The sequence below is a fragment of the Coregonus lavaretus genome (genome assembly GCF_964263955.1).
Source record: "Coregonus lavaretus genome assembly, chromosome: 14".
In the NCBI taxonomy this organism is placed as follows: domain Eukaryota; kingdom Metazoa; phylum Chordata; class Actinopteri; order Salmoniformes; family Salmonidae; genus Coregonus; species Coregonus lavaretus.
The window spans coordinates 38,368,880-38,384,970 of record NC_140001.1 but is presented as its reverse complement, the minus strand read 5'-3'; the positions used below and the strand labels follow the sequence as shown (position 1 = coordinate 38,384,970).

Below are 16,091 nucleotides of genomic sequence, written 5' to 3'. Positions count from 1 at the left end.
GGGTTGCCGTTCAACAGCAGGACGCAGATATGTTAAAGGTTAAGAAGGTGGCCTTTATAACTATGGTGATTAATGGCACTGCCAAGGTGGAGAGGAAGTCCAGGAAAATAGATATTGTGGATGCGGCGGAACGGTTCCTGGGACTGAAAGACTTCTCGGCGGAGGAGTAGCATGGAGTATTGTCAGAAGCCGTACCACCCCCTCAGGTCATAGAACCTGAGAAGGGAGATATGGAGATTTGACAGATGAAGTTGGAGTTTTTTGTTTTGTTGCATTTATTTTGGGTGGATTAAGTTACTTTTTCCTATCAGGTATGGGTTTTATTTTTACCTTGGATTTTTCAACCAACAGAAGATCCTTGAAGAAACCTAAGTAAAAGGTGAAGGTGGAGAATTTCTGAAGTGTCCTGTTAGGGCGAAGGAATCAGAGGTTGCAAGAATAATGGCTGTCCAGAATGTCTCCTATCCGGAGGTGTTGAGAACAGTGGAAGAAAGGAGTGAAGTTGAAGAAGTAATGGTAGTAGGAGTAGATACATATGATATGCCTTGACAACAGAGGGATCCTGACATGTTGCATGTTAAGAAGGTGGATTTTGTAGTGTTTATTACTTTGGTTATCAACTGCACAGCGCAAACGGAGAGGAAACCGGAGAAAATAGGCATTGTGAGTGCGGCTGAGCGTTTTTTGTGAGTCAGGGATTTTTCTGCGGAGGCATTACAACGAATCCTATTGATTTAATGCTCAGTCCTCTATGGCAGACCAGGGGGTTTGATCAAGATGTTTACACAGATCAGACACTAGTGTGATACCTCAGTTTCAAGGGTGTTTATTTAAAACAATAAAGAAAAAGAAAAGAAACCAGTCTCCAGGAGACCTCTTCCGGGTTACCGCCTTCTGGGCTCCAGGGAATGCTGTCTCCTCTGGGGTAGAACACCGAGCCCCTCGGTTCTAGCAGACCGTGAGGACGTCTGTCTGGTAGCAACCTCTTACTACCTCCAACCCTCCTGTGTGCTTCCCACCTGGCAGCTTTATGGGCCCCGTACAGCTGGTGAGCAATCAGCCTCTTGATTACTCACCAGCCTCAATCAGCCCCAATTAGTCCTGGCCGGAGGACCAGCAGAGGGAGCCACCGCCGCGTGATGTAGACTATGTCTGTCACCAGGCCTCGAAGAGTCTACCCATGGTGGCTTGTCCGCGGTATGCCCCCCCCCCCCCCCCCCCCCAGGTACTCCACCTCCTCGAACATCAGCTTGCATTTCTTGGGATTCGCTGTCAACCCGGCTTGCCTGAGCGCGTCCAGTACCGCCTGGAGGCGCATCAGGTGCTCTTCCCAACCTTGGCTGTGGATGATGTCATCCAAATAGGCTGCTGCGTACTGTTGGTGGGGTCGGAGGACTCAGTCCATCAGGTGCTGAAACGTGGGCGGGGCTCCATGGAGTCCAAACGGGAGGACCCCGGTATTGGTATAAGCTGTCCGGTGTCGAGAATGACCGGGAGGAGGCTGCCAAGGATACCTGCCAATATCCCTTGGTCAGGTCCAGGGTGCTGATGTACCGGGCCTTTCCCAACCGGTCGATGAGCTCGTCCACCCTCGACATGGGGTAGGCGTCGAACAAACTGATGTCGTTCACCCCCCGGAAGTCATTGCAGAAACGCAGACTACCAACGCGAAGGGGCTGCACCATGCGCTGTGGGACTCCTCGATGACTCCCATCCTCAGCATAGCCTCCACTTACTGCTTCACGGCCTTCCTTCGGGCCTCGGGGATCCTGTATGGCCTCTTTCATACTGTTTCCGGGCCGGGTGTGGACGTCGTGTTCAGTGAGGGTCGTTTGGCCTGGCTTCTCGGAAAACACGGCGGTGTTCCGATCTATAAGCTCCCGGAGCGCTTACTTCTGGACCGTTCCGAGGTCCCCATTGCTCGGGACCACTACTGGTCCCGATGACATCCCGGGTTTTGACCACAACACGGCCAAGGCTGTCCTCACGTGCCACCTCTTCAATAGGTTAATGTGGTAAATCTGTTGGGGTTTCAGTCTCTCCGGCTGCCGTACGCGGTAATTTACGTGTCCGTCCCAGCTTCTCTGTTCACGGCCCATGCCATCTTGCCAGGAACTTACTTTCTGCGGTGGGGATTAACACTAGCACCTTGTTCCCCACATGGAACTCTCAGGGCTGGGTACCCTGATTGTAGACCTTGGCTTGGGCGCGCTGGGCCTTCTCCATATGTTCCCTTACCACTGGCCATATGGCTGTCATCCTCTTCCTCATCGTCTCTACGTGTTCCACCACGCTGCGTAAGGGGGTCGGCTGGGCTTCCCACACCTCCTTGGCGAGATCCATTAGGCCGCGTGGTCTCCTCCCGTAGAAGAGTTCAAAAGGGGAAAACACATTGGAGGCCTGGGGCACTTCTCGGATCGATGGGGTAGTAGCTGGTCCCAGTTCTTCCCGTTCCGCTCGATGACCTTCTGCAGCATTTGTTTGAGCATCTTATTGAACCGTTCGACAAGCCCATCCGTCTGCGGGTGAATGATGGAGGTCCGGATCTGCTTTATCTGTAGGAGAGCACACAAATCTTTAATTAGTCAGGACATGAACTCGGTACCTTGGTCGGTCAGGATCTCATTCGGAATGCCCACCCAGCTAAAGAGGTGGAACAGCTCTCAGGCGATTCCCTTGAAGACTGCTGCCTGTAGGAGAATGGCCTCGGGATATCAGGTGGCATAATCTACTATTACCAGGATGTACCAGTGTCCTCGGGCCGTTTTTACCAGTCTATGTCCATGGCGATGCGTTCAAACGGCACTCCGATGATCGGTAGGGGAACTAGTGGATTCCGGAAGTGTGCTTTTGGGGTGGTGATTTGACACTCCGGGCAGCTGCAGCACTAGTCTACCACGGCCTGCGTCATCCCGGGCCAGTGGAACCGGGTGGCGATCCTTCTTCATTTCCAGGTGCGCCCCCAACTAATGGGTGTGGGCCAGCTGAACAACAGTTCCGACGTACCGGCGGGGCAGCAACAGCACCTCTCGAAGTTCCCCCTGTTTGTGCAACACCTGATTGTGCAACACCGGACATTCTGTAGAAGCTGTTCTTCCAGCGTTCGTTCCCTGAATGTCCTGCTGCGCAAGACACGGGCCTGTGTAGGGATGTGATTTGAATGTGACTGAAGGAGTGGTCCCCCCCTTTTCCCGCAATGGAATATTTTTTGTTTCAATACCCCGTACAGTAGGTGGCGGCAATACCTTACCTGCCAGAAGAACTAATCCCTGACGACCACAGAAAGGTAGCAAGAATTTCATTACCACATTATGCCTTCACTTAATTTTTGTGTAATTGTGACATTTTAAAATCATATCTTCACATACAATTATCAAACAATTTCCCCTGTGTAACAGGACATTATTTTGCCCACAGTTGTACACTTGCCACCAGGAAACTAGTTAACCTTTCACCATTGAGGATGTGCTTCTCACCTTGTCCTCCAGCAAGTCTTCAGCATTGACTCTCAGGTGGAGTGGCCTGCATGTCATTCCAGTAACGCTGAGGTGGGATCAAACGGTGAGACCATTGTCAGCTCAGTGGAGGGGAGGGCCAATCTGCTGCTTTCTCCCTCTGAAGAGGAGTTCTCCGTAGGCTTCACCTGCAGGCTCAGTCACAACCAACACCACAGGCCTCAGAGCCAAGAGCCAGTCACTGAATACACAACAAGACAACCAAACCTGTAGGTCAGGGTTCTTCAATTCCGGTCCTGGAGGGCCGAAACACCTCTGTTTTTCATCCTCTCCTTCTAATCAGGGGCTAATTCAGACCTGGGACACAAGGTGAGTGCAATTAACTACCAGGTAGAAATAAAAAACAGAAGTGTTTCGGCCCTCCAGGACCGGAATTGAAGAACCCTGCTGTAGGTCAAAGTAACACCTGTGCTGAGCAGCCCAAGGTAAGGCTTGCTATGGAGCAATGCTCAAAGTGCTCCAGATTCTTGAATGTTGTTTGTTTTTTATTATAATGTGAAGCCAATGGCAAGTTTCTTCATTAACTATCCTATTCTAAACCAGGAGAGGTTTACCTGTCCACCAGAGTGGTCCAGCACCACTATGTCTCCTGTGTTCCTTCGGTGTGGTGCTACCCTCTCTCTCTGGCACTTCTCCTCTGGAGCACCAGCCCTCTGGAGAGAAGAGCCAGGCAGGGAAAGAGAGCCCCCACTTCGGTCAAACGGATCATGCCTGTTCCTGTTCCTACTCCCCGCTTACAAGCAGAAACTCAAGAGGGAGCCACCAACAGAGAATAGTGAGGCACTAGACTGGACAGAGGAGGCAGACTCAATGCTGCAGGACTGTTTCGAGAATACTGATTGGAATATGTTCAAAGATTCATCCACCCAGGACTCATCCATCAACATTGAGGACTATATACTGAACAAAAATATAAACGCAACATGTAAAGTGTTGGTCCCATGTTTCATGAGCTGAAATAAAACATCACAGAAATGTTCCATACACACAAAAAGCTTATTTCTCTCAGATTTTGTGCTCACATTTGTTTACATCCCTGTTAGTGAGCATTTCTCATTTGCCAAGATAATCCATCCACCTGACAGGTGTGGCATATCAAGAAGCTGATTAAACTGCATGATCATTACACAGGTGCACCTTGTGCTGGGGACAATAAAAGGGCACTCTAAAATGTGCAGTTTTGTCACACAACACAATACCACAGATGTCTCAAGTTTTGAGGAAGCGTGCAATTGAGCATGCTGACTGCAGGAATGTCCACCAGAGCTGTTGCCAGATAATTTAATGTTAATTTCTCTACCATGAGCCGGCCTCACAACTGCAGACCACGTGTAACCACGCCAGCCTAGGACCTCCACATCCGGCTTCTTCACCTGCAGGATCGTCTGAGAAGAGCCACCCGAACAACTGATGAAACTGTGGGTTTGTACAACCTGTCAGAAAACGTCTCAGGGAAGCTAATCTGCGTGCTCGTCGTCCTCACCTGGGTCTTGACCTGACTGCAGTTCGGTGTCATAACCGACTTCAGTGGGAAAATGCTCACCTTCGATTGCCAGTGGCACATTAGAGAGGTGTGCTTCTCACGGATTAATCCTGGTTTCAACTGTACCGAGCAGAAGTCAGACCACGTGTATGGCGTTGTGTGGGCGAGCAGTTTGCAGATGTCAACGTTGTGAACAGAGTGCCCCATGGTGGCGGTGGGGTTATGGTATGGTCAGGCATAAGCTACGGACAACGAACACAATTGCATTTTATCGGTGGCAATTTGAATGCACAGAGATACCATGACAAGATCCTGAGGCCCATTGTCGTGCCATTCATCCGCCGCCATCACCTCATGTTTCAGCATGATAATGCATGGTCCCATGACGCAAGGATCTGTACGCAATTCCTGGAAGGTGAAAATGTCCCAGTTCTTCCATGGCCTGCATACTCACCGGACATGTCGCCCATTGAGAATGTTTGGGATGCTCTGAATCTACGTGTACAACAGCGTCCCCGCCAATATCCAGCAACTTCGCACATTAAAGAGGAGTGGGTCAACATTCCACAGGCCACAATCAACAGCCTGATCAACTCTATGCGAAGGAGATGTGTCGCGCTGCATGAGGTAAATGGAGGTCACACCAGATATTGACTGGTTTTCTGATCTATGACCAACAGATGCATATCTGTATTCCCAGTCATGTGAAATCCATAGATTAGGGCCTAATGAATGTATTTCAATTGATTGATTTCCTTATATGAACTGTAACTGGCGGATGCCAGGAGAACGCTACCTGCCCGAATGCATAGTGCCAACTATAAAGTTTGGTGGAGGAGGAATAATGGTCTGGGGCTGTTTTTCATGGGCTAGGCCCCTTAGTTCCAGTGAAGGGAAATCTTAACGCTACAGCATACAATGACATTCTAGACAATTCTGTGCTTCCAACTTTGTGGCAACAGTTTGGGGGAAGGCCCTTTTCTGTTTCAGCATGACAATGCCCCTTGCACAAAGCGAGGTCCATACAGAAATGGTTTGTCGAGATCGGTGTGGAAGAACTTGACTGGCCTGTACAGAGCCCTGACCTCAACCCCATCGAACACCTTTGGGATTAATTGGATCGTCGACTGCGAGCCAGGCCTAATCGCCCAATATCAGTGCCCGAACTCACTAATGCTCTTGTGGCTGAATGGAAACAAGTCCCCGCAGCAATGTTCCAACATCTAGTGGAAAGCCTTCCCAGAGGAGTGGAGGCTGTTATAGCAGCAATGCCGGGACCAACTTTATATTAATGCCCATGATTTTGGAATGAGATGTTCGACAAGCAGGTGTCCACATTCTTTTGGTCATGTAGTGTATTTCCTTAAGACTTGTGCTACCCTGTGTGCACCCCGTAATTCGAACCCTGCACTGAGTAGCAGTCTGTCATGTCAATTATGCGGGCTATATTCTATCCTTCAGTATAAAGCCATCTTTCTTCATTACCATCTCATACTGCTTTTATTGGCAGTACAGACTTTTACAGATGCTTCCATGATTATTTGTGGAATCTTAAACAGATATTTGGGATGCTGACACAGGCCTAACTGTGTTGCTGAAGACCTGGAGAAGATCAAACAATTCAACTGTATCCTTAGTGTCACTGTTCTGGGTGGCGGGCATGGATAATGATCCTGGGTAGGGTACATGACTGTTCTGCATTCTACAAGACATCGTTGTCTTTAGCAAGACAGCACCAAAGTTGGCTTTAGAAGAAACAGACCAGGCTAATGCATCAAGGCTAACGGGTACCTGTCCTTGATTAGCAATCTGTGTTCCTTTAACCAGCTTTGTCCAGTTCTGTTGGAGAACCGTCATCTTCTTAGAGTCGAGAGGGGTTCTACAGGGGTGGGCTGTGGTTCGAGCGGTTCTAAAGAGAACGTGGCCCACTGTGAGCCGGTCAGCGAAAGCAGCGTCGCGGAGGCCCTCCAGAGCCATCCAGGATATCAACAACCTCCTCTCAGCCACTACACTCACACTAGAAACACCCCTGAATGATGGGTAAAACAGTCCTGCATGAAACAAGACTTCTTGAAAATTAGGAACATAACTATTAATTGGATTCAGTTTCATTAAGGAACACTTGTCAGCATCAAATGCAACCATCATCTAGTGCCAGTTTTATCGCTTCTTTACTTAGTTGAAGTACAGACTGCAGGAAAAATAAAATAGGAGTTTCCCATGATTGTGAGGCTCAGATACAGCTCAGTTGGTAGAGCATATTGCTTGCAACGCCAGGATAGTGGGTTTGATTCCCAGGACCACCCATACGTAAAATGTGTGCACGCATGACTAAGTCGCTTTGGATAAAAGCGTCTGCTAAATGGCATATATATTATATACAGTAGGTCATGGAATTGGCGCCTGTAACTTTAACAGATGCTCAGCAACAGCCTCAACCCATGGGTGGTTAGAGACAGTGGTTAGACCAGACTCAATAGAAAGAAGATGGTGTGGTGTGTTGAAACTAGGCAGCAGTTTGTAAACAAATTCTTCCAATAAAATGAATTGTCTATTTTATTGCAATTCCTGCACTGTCTTCATTTCATATCATGAGGCTTCTTATAGAGCGACAATCATAACTAATAAGTAATTTAAATAAATGAAACAACTCATCTGCGGTTCCATTTGACCTAGAGTTGTCAGTGCTCTTTGAAGAGTACAGTTTGATGATTAAAAAAAACAAATGACATGATGCCCCATTTTGAATCGAACTCTTCTGTTTATGGTGGTCTCACTAGATAGAATTGCAAAAAAGAACTCAAAATGCTGGACTATAATGTATATTTGAACATTTAGAATTTGAAAAATAAAGCTATGTTTAAAAAAAGTGCTGTAAATTACTTTTGTTTTGTGTTGTGTGCTGTAAGTCTACAGCATGTGTGTGTCATTTATAGTTTTATGAGTAAAAGTAAAAGGAAGAATGCCTTACAGTAGAATAGGCTAGTAGTGTTTTTTTGGTGTGTATTTTGCAGTGGTGATTTTAGCATGTCAATCTTGGTGGGGCAAACTCCCAAAAAATTGTTTTGATGCATGCCAGCAAAGCCAGAACACAACACAACACTAAACAATACATTAATTTGACTATAACGGTGACAAACGGTGCCCACAAACTGTTATGGCCTACATAAATCTGTCCCAACAGCAGAGTCCCAACAGCAGTCCCAACACCTTACCACTGTTACACCTGGCTATCAGCGGAGCCTTGTCTGGCAGCGAAACAGTTAATTCAGCCTCATTTACTGCCATTTAAAAAAACGTATCTGATATGGCTGACTTGCTTAAACAAATGTGGTTTCTACTGACAATTGAGATGTAAAAACTATGGCATAAGGGGACGATGAGCAGATACGAGGCAATCCGTAATTTAGATTAAGACATTAATGAGCGAGCTAGGACGGACGTAGTCAATATAACTATTTGTTCAGCACTTTTGAAATGTACAGCGACAGAATTCAGAATATGGGCCGTTACAGTATTCTCCCTGTACACCAAGTCAGAACCGTAGGATAAATAAAGGGGGCATATAAGCAGACAATGAAAGCACTTACCATATTCGATGATGACATTTCTCTAAAACAGGCTATAGGCTACATGTGAACCTCCCTGGCATATTACATCATTTATGCAGCACCATGCAAGAAACTTTTTGACTCACCTTATGCTGTCCTCACTTAAACAGGAAGGTGGCGCGGCGGTCCTTCGTGGGCAAATTTTGTCATCAAACTTTGTCATCAAAGTCTGGCATTCTCTGAATTTATGGTGCTTTCAAGATAACTGGGAACTCTGAGAAAAAAAACAAGGTTGAATCATGACGTTAGTGATCTTCAGGTCGGAGCTCTAGAAAGAGGCCCAAGTTCCCAGTTCGTTTTTTTCAGAGTTCCCAGTTATCTTGATCTCACTGAAGTCTGAGATTTCCCAGTTCCGAGTTTCCAGTTGTTTTGAAAGTGGCAGAAATCATGCTGGATTGACAGCATGGCCAATGTTGAATGTTTATCCTTTTAAGATTGGAAAAGAGACCCTTAAACTCAGACTTGGACCACACGTCCACTCCAATGAATAGCAGGCTAGTGAATACTTTGCAATGTTTGGAATTAGCCACTGACTCATTGTTGAATTTGCGATTTCCAATTTGTTGTGTAATGTTTATGTCCAATGGCAGATGAGCACCGATACGTTTTATCTATAATTTCTCTTCATAATTTCTCTTCATATGACAAGGATTGAAAAGGATTTGCCAGTAGATTGTCGACTTGATTCATGATGATGACTGCTAGCTTGCTAGCTAAGATTTTGAAAGTATGATGTTGACATGATCAGCCCAATCAAAGCTACTGTAGATATAATGTGATTTGACATAATTTTATCTGTGGCCAATGACCTTGAGCTTTCTTGGATGGCACTTCTAATGTAACTTAATAGCAGCAGCCAAGGGGTGCAGCTTTATTAACTCAATTATTATTTATTATTTTACATTGTTTGCAAACTGATATGTGACAGGTATTAATGCCAAAATAACATGCAAAACAGGCAACAAAAACATATATATATATTTTTTTAGCTAAACAGGTGGGGCTCAAAATGTGTAAAACCAGCAATGGGAGGACCTGTAGAAACTAGAGGAAGAGCTGTGCTGAGAATCACTTTTAGTGCTGCTTTCCCCTCAGAGAATCATGGTGAGTCACTTACTCTTTCTCATGACACTTAAATGACAAAATGATGGCCAGACTGCATCAACGCAGCTATTTTCCTACAGTCCCAATGGATTGCTGATACATAGAAACATAGCCTAGTATACCTACTAGAGATGCCTGCTATTAAGAGTCTAGGCGTCAATCTAATGAACATGAAAAAGATCCCCATCAAAATCCGACAATTTAAATTAGAGATATCTGGGTTTTTGCATGTGGTGCGTCTCAATCCACCTCATCCGAATTTGTCGCCATTCCGCATCTGTGGTGGAAAGTGGCAGGTCTACAGACTGTTTGTCAGACCAGGGGACATCCCGGAAATCGGTCTTCTCACGAAAACGTATGTAGCGTCCGAACGGTTTGGCCTACTAACTAATATACCACTCTATGGAAAGATGAGACTCTCGAACACGATTGACTTGCCTAGTTAAATTAAAATGTGCTCTATGTCCCCCACAAGTGTCATGAGACGTGTCTGAAGTTAACCCATACTAATGAATGGAAGTATGGAGATAGTTTTGTGCCAAATATCAGGGGTTAAATATGTTTCCAAAAAAAACAAAAATATTTCCTAGATATAGGACAGCCAGTTCAAAACCTTATTCCTTATGATTTATTTTTTGGACTTTCTTTTGCCATTTATGAGTGTGTTATTCAATGCATTTCTATGGGATATGTAGTAAAGGCCAAATTCAATATTTCATCAAATAATGTTTAACTTTTAGTGAGGGCACTTCTCATTCCTCACCTACCTTTATCAGAATAGTAGGAGCCCATATACAGTACTTCCTCTATATGTGTATGCCTTCAGAAAGTATTCACAGCCCCTTTTGTTTTTCCACATTTTGTTGTGTTTCAGCCTGAATTTAAAATGGACTAAATTGAGATTTTGTGACAATGACCTACACACAATACCCCATAATGTCAAAGTGGAATGATGTTTTTTGAAATGTTTATAAAAATTAAAAGCTGAAATGTCTTGAGTCAATAAGTATTCAACCCTTGTGTTACGGCAAGCCTAAATAAGTTCATGAGTAAACATTTGCTTAACAAGTCACATAATAAGTTGCATGGACTGCAATAATAGTGTTTAACATGATTTTTGAATGACTACCTCATCTCTGTACCCCACACATACAATTATCTGTAAGGTCCCTCAGTCAAGCAGTGAATTTCAAACATAGATTCAACCACAAAGACCAGGAAGGTTTTCCAATGCCTCGCAAAGAAGGGCACCTATTGGTAGATGGGTAAAAATAAAAAAAGAAGACATTGAATATCCCTTTGAGCATGGTGAATTTATTAATTACACTTTGGATGGTGTATCAATACCCCCAGTCACTACAAAGATACAGGTGTCCTTCCTAACTCAGTTGCCGAAGAGGAAGGAAACCGCTCAGGGATTTCACCATGAGACCAATGGTTACTTTAAAAACAGTTACAGAGTTGAATTGCTGTGATAGGAGAAAACGAAGGATGGATCAACAACATTGTAGTTACACCACAATACTAACTTAAATGACAGAGTGAAAAGAAGGAAGCCTGTACAGAATAAAAGTATTCCAAAACATGCATCCTGTTTACAATAAGGCACTAAAGTAAAACTGCCAAAAAAATGTGGCAAAGAAATTAACTTTATGTCCTGAATACAAAGTAGTATGTTTGGGGCAAATCCAACACAACACATCACTGAGTACCACTCTTCATATTTTCAAGCATGGTGGTGGCTGCATCATGTTATGGGTATGCTTGTCATCTGCAAGTGTGTTTTTAGGATAAAAAGAAACGGAATAGAGCTAAGCACAGGCAAAATCCTAGAGGAAAACCATGTTCAGTCTGCTTTCCAACAGACACTAGGAGACAAATTCACCTTTCAGCAGGACAATAACCTAAAACACAAGGCCAAATATACACTGGAGTTGCTTACCAAGACAGCATTAAATGTTCCTGAGTGGCCTAGTTGTAGTTTTGATTTAAATCGGCTTGAAAATCTATGGCAAGACTTGAAAATGGCTGTCTAGCAATTATCAACAACCAACTTGACAGAGCTTGAATAGTTTTTTTAAGAATAACGTGTCAATATTATACAATCCAGTTGTGGAAAGCTCTTAGAGACTTACCCAGAAAGTCTCACAGCTGTAATCGGTGATTCTAACATGTATTGACTCAGGGGTGTGAATACTTACGTAAATGAGATAGTTCTGTATTTTAATTTCAATACATTTGCTACAATTTCTAAAAACAGGTTTCACTTTGTCAGATGGGTGAGAAAATAATAAAATAATTATATAATAATAATTAATTAAGTCAGGCTGTAACACAACAAAATGTGCAATAAGTCAAGGGGTATGAATACTTTCTGGAGGCACTGTAACCCTGGGTCTCTGTGCAGGGCAGTATCACATTGTCTCCAGACCCACAAGGCCAGGGAGAGACTTGGACAGATTAGGTGAGTGCTTGTGTCAGGGAGGATACTGTGGGAGGAAATGGATGTTTGTGAGTGTATAGCTACAAAGTGTTCAGAATTACTTTCAGAGGAACGTTCTGGTTTATTTTAAGTTTAAGTTTTCACATTTCTGATGTATACCATGGTTGTGGATGTATCTTACAATTGCAGCCAACTTAAATGGAAAGGAAATATTTTTAAGGTCTGTTAGAATTAGTCATTGAGTCACATGTGACTTGTGTCAATTTATTATGTTATGATGTAAAGGTATGGGCATAAATATGGTTGCATCTGCATCCCAATGGTCTAAAGAGGAATTTTCTCTTCTCCTCAATGATCAGAAAGCACTGGACAGGCAAAAGCAACATCACCTTTGTGGTTTCACCTGTCCTGTCCTTGGTTTTCAGATCAGTTTAATTAAAGTAGAGGAGATGGGGAGAGGAAGCCCATATATACCATTGAGATTAATGTAATATATACAATATACTGTATGTAATTCTCTCACCTTCTTTGTCATCACAGGAGGGAAGTTCAGATGTCAGGGCTCTCATGGCTCGCTTCAACACAGGAGTAGGCAGCCCAATGGAGGGAGAGGTTCGCCTCAAACTGGCATCCCACTTCAGCCTCTCCACTGGGTCCCCTCTCTTAGACAAGATGGCTGCCCTGGAGAAGAGCCTATCAGGAGGGGCCCTGACCACCACTAACTCACCTGCACCCAAGCCTGTGTTTCAGAAGAAATTTGAGACCGCAGCCTGGGAGGATGTAGGAACCTCATTCCCCATACCCCAGTCCTTCAAGCCCAGGCCTGTAAAGACCACCAGAGAAACTGAGTCATCGGGGTCTGAGTCCTCTGTCTCCCAAAAATCCTCCGGTCAACACAGCCTTTCTGGACAACATGGTCAAGCCGGCTCATGCCGCAGGCTTAGCCAAACCCATGTGGATAAAATACAGTGGGTCAGAAAACACCCCTACAGCCCCTAATCTGCCCTCCAGCCCCAAACCAAATACCTTTATTTTATCACTGCAGTCCGAACTTGATCAAGGGACCCTGAAGGAACCCCCAACACCATCCACCCACAAACTGCCCCCGAGCTCCATCTTCAAACCCGTTCTACCCTTGGCCCAGCAGAACTCCCTCTCTAGACAGGGAAGTGAAACAGAGCGTGTCAGCGTGGTGAAAGGAAGCCTCCGAATTTTGAACTCTAGCAACTGCATGCCTCCTGAACCTCCTCCCACCCTGAAACCCAACTTCCTGACATGGAAATCTGGAGCGAGGGATGGACTGGTCCCTCAGAAAGAGAACGATGATCCCCCGGTCCCTAAGAGGAAACCCCTGCCTAATGTGTTTTCCTTGGGGAACCCTCTTCTGAAACCCAACAGGCCTCCCCATGTTAACTTACAGAGGTTTAGGACTGATGGTGAGTGCTCTTCTTCTTTCCTCTATGTGCATCCAAGATACATCAAAAACTATTTGTTGTGTCTAGTTGACATGTCGTTAGGTTGCATGACCCAGTGCTCTTCCGTAAATATATAATGTCTCATAAAGAGGGAACGACAGACCCAGAGCCGTGCTCTGATTAGAAGCTCTTATGCACAGATGTAGGATCAGTTTACCCTCCTCAAATTCTAATCTTAACCATTGGGTGAAAACATGCACAAGAGACATGGTTCTATTGCGCTCTTATTCTATGTGACAGGTCCAAGGTTGAGCACAGCGGGCCCTAAGCTCCTGCCCCACACACCAGCAGTTTTCCTGTCCCTCCGGCAAAACTGCGGAAAGCCAGAGAGAAGAAGGAGCAAGAGGCAAAGGAAAAGTACAAGGACAGCAGGATCGGTTCACTATATCTCTGGATGTATATCTATTACAACCATGTGTAGTGGAGTAACACGTATCCCTGTATGTAGCTTCCAGGGCCAATTTTGGTGATTCACACAGCCAAGGCTCGGGCGGACTGTGAAGGAGGAAAAACTGACTTGCCACTAAAGCAGGGAGAGGCTATAGATATCATAAGCATCACTGACAACCCAGAGGGACGTTGGCTGGCCAGGAACAATGTGGAAAACTGTAAGTGTATACACATACTGGTAGATATACAGCAAATGCACACATATAAACACACACGGCAAGCGTGCACTCACACACACACACACCACCCTCCACCCTCTCTCTACCTGTTCTTAATGCCTCCTGCTCCTTGCTGTGTTGTAGATGGGTAAGTAAGGACTAAGTCAGTGGACCTTGACTTTGACCTTCTGAAGCAGGTTTATAATGATGTAGCATCCAGGACAATGCCTGCAGGTAAAATAAATGAAATGTAAAATGTTAGAGGAATATTTGTCAATATTTGTCAATGGATGACATTTTCTTGTCTTTGTATAGTATTTGACTGACATCTAGTGGTCAGAAATGTTATTGCAAAAGTCATGCTGGAAGAGCGCTGCATTGACAAATAGTTGAGTCTTTATCCCTTCTTTCCTTTATGAAAGCCCCTGAACCCTTTCCCATGTATAATCTCAATACAGTGAATACACCATCTGGATCATTTTGTTCAATAAGGGTTTTATCTCCATTCTCAGATTTCCCCCTCCACCACCTCCACTGTTTACAGATGGAGGTAATGATATGATCACTTGTCCACTGGGAAAGTGAAGAGCAGCCATTTATTTTCCAGTCAAATTATTTCCCTGTATTCTTTAAATAAAATCACCATTCTATTTGTTGTACTGTACAGTGTATACTGTAAAATTGAGTTAAAGAAGTGTGTTACTTCATTGGTTTAAAATATGCGATCAACGGTACTACTGATGACCTTTGTCTTTATGTCCATAGACGAGATCTTTGACGGTGTGGAGAACATGGTCACAGGGAGATAGTTGGGTCAACCAACTATACTCTTGAATAGTCAGTTCAGACACAAATGAGCTTGAAATCAATTCCTAAGTTGAATCATTTTGTGTTTCTCCGTTTCAGTCTCCCTCAGCTGACACCTAGGGGAAAGCAAAGGGGATTAGACTATAAGAAGAAAAATAAGTTTGAGAAAGAGGAAAAGGAATTAAGGAAGAAATTCAAAGTAATATTTCTAATTGTGACTGGAAAAAACATAGTAACTTAATGTAGTTGAGGCTGGCACATAACTGTCTCCCTTCTCGTTTCATACTATCCATATCTGAATAAAGTGAAAATACTGAAAAAATATATTTTAAAAAACACAATGTAATTATTCCCAGATAACATTCTTAAATGTTGATAATCAATCAATTTATATTTTTTATATGATCAGATTGATATTGTAGATGATTTGAGTTGTAGTAATAACACTGTTGACATTTTCTACTGTTAGTTTGAAGGGGAGGTGATCGATGTCATTGTGAAGGCAACAGACCGCAAACTGATAGGCAGAAACAGAGACGGGAAGTGTAAGTTGGCATCAGTTGTGGTTGTTGTGGATGAATTATTCACAATCAATATGAATGAACCTTGAAGTTTGATTAATTGCAATATTTATCCATCTTTTCTAGTTGCTTATGTGTCCATGGTCAATGTTGGACAGTGAGTTCAAGAGTTATTTCTGTTTGTTGAAACACACATGCATGCATGCGCTCACTCAAACAACATTCACACGTACACGTACATGCGGGCACAGACACACGCACACAAATTATACACAACTAATGTTTTGATATATGATTTTACTTCAACAGGGATTGTGTAGATATTTATGAGGACATTGGAGAAGGTATGCCTCTAAACCATTCTAGAAAATATTTGAGACTAACTGGACTTTTTTTGTTTGTTGTTGAAACAATTGCATTGCCAGCTGTATGGACTACTTTCAATGTGTTAGTTTGCAGTGAAAATTGGCCTACCTACAGAATTATGATGATGAAAGAATATAGGCCTACATGAATTTGTTTTT

General features: G+C 44.1%; 1 pseudogene across 1 annotated transcript; it reads left to right on the top strand.

Annotated features, from left to right (window-relative positions):
• Positions 1-12,723: 12,723 nt before the first annotated feature.
• On the top strand, positions 12,724-15,048 carry LOC311141135 (FYN-binding protein 1-like; annotated as a pseudogene). Its single transcript has 5 exons — positions 12,724-13,592; positions 13,872-14,008; positions 14,384-14,387; positions 14,752-14,789; positions 15,005-15,048. The product of its transcript is annotated as an FYN-binding protein 1-like (transcript).
• The last annotated feature ends 1,043 nt before the right edge of the window (positions 15,049-16,091 follow it).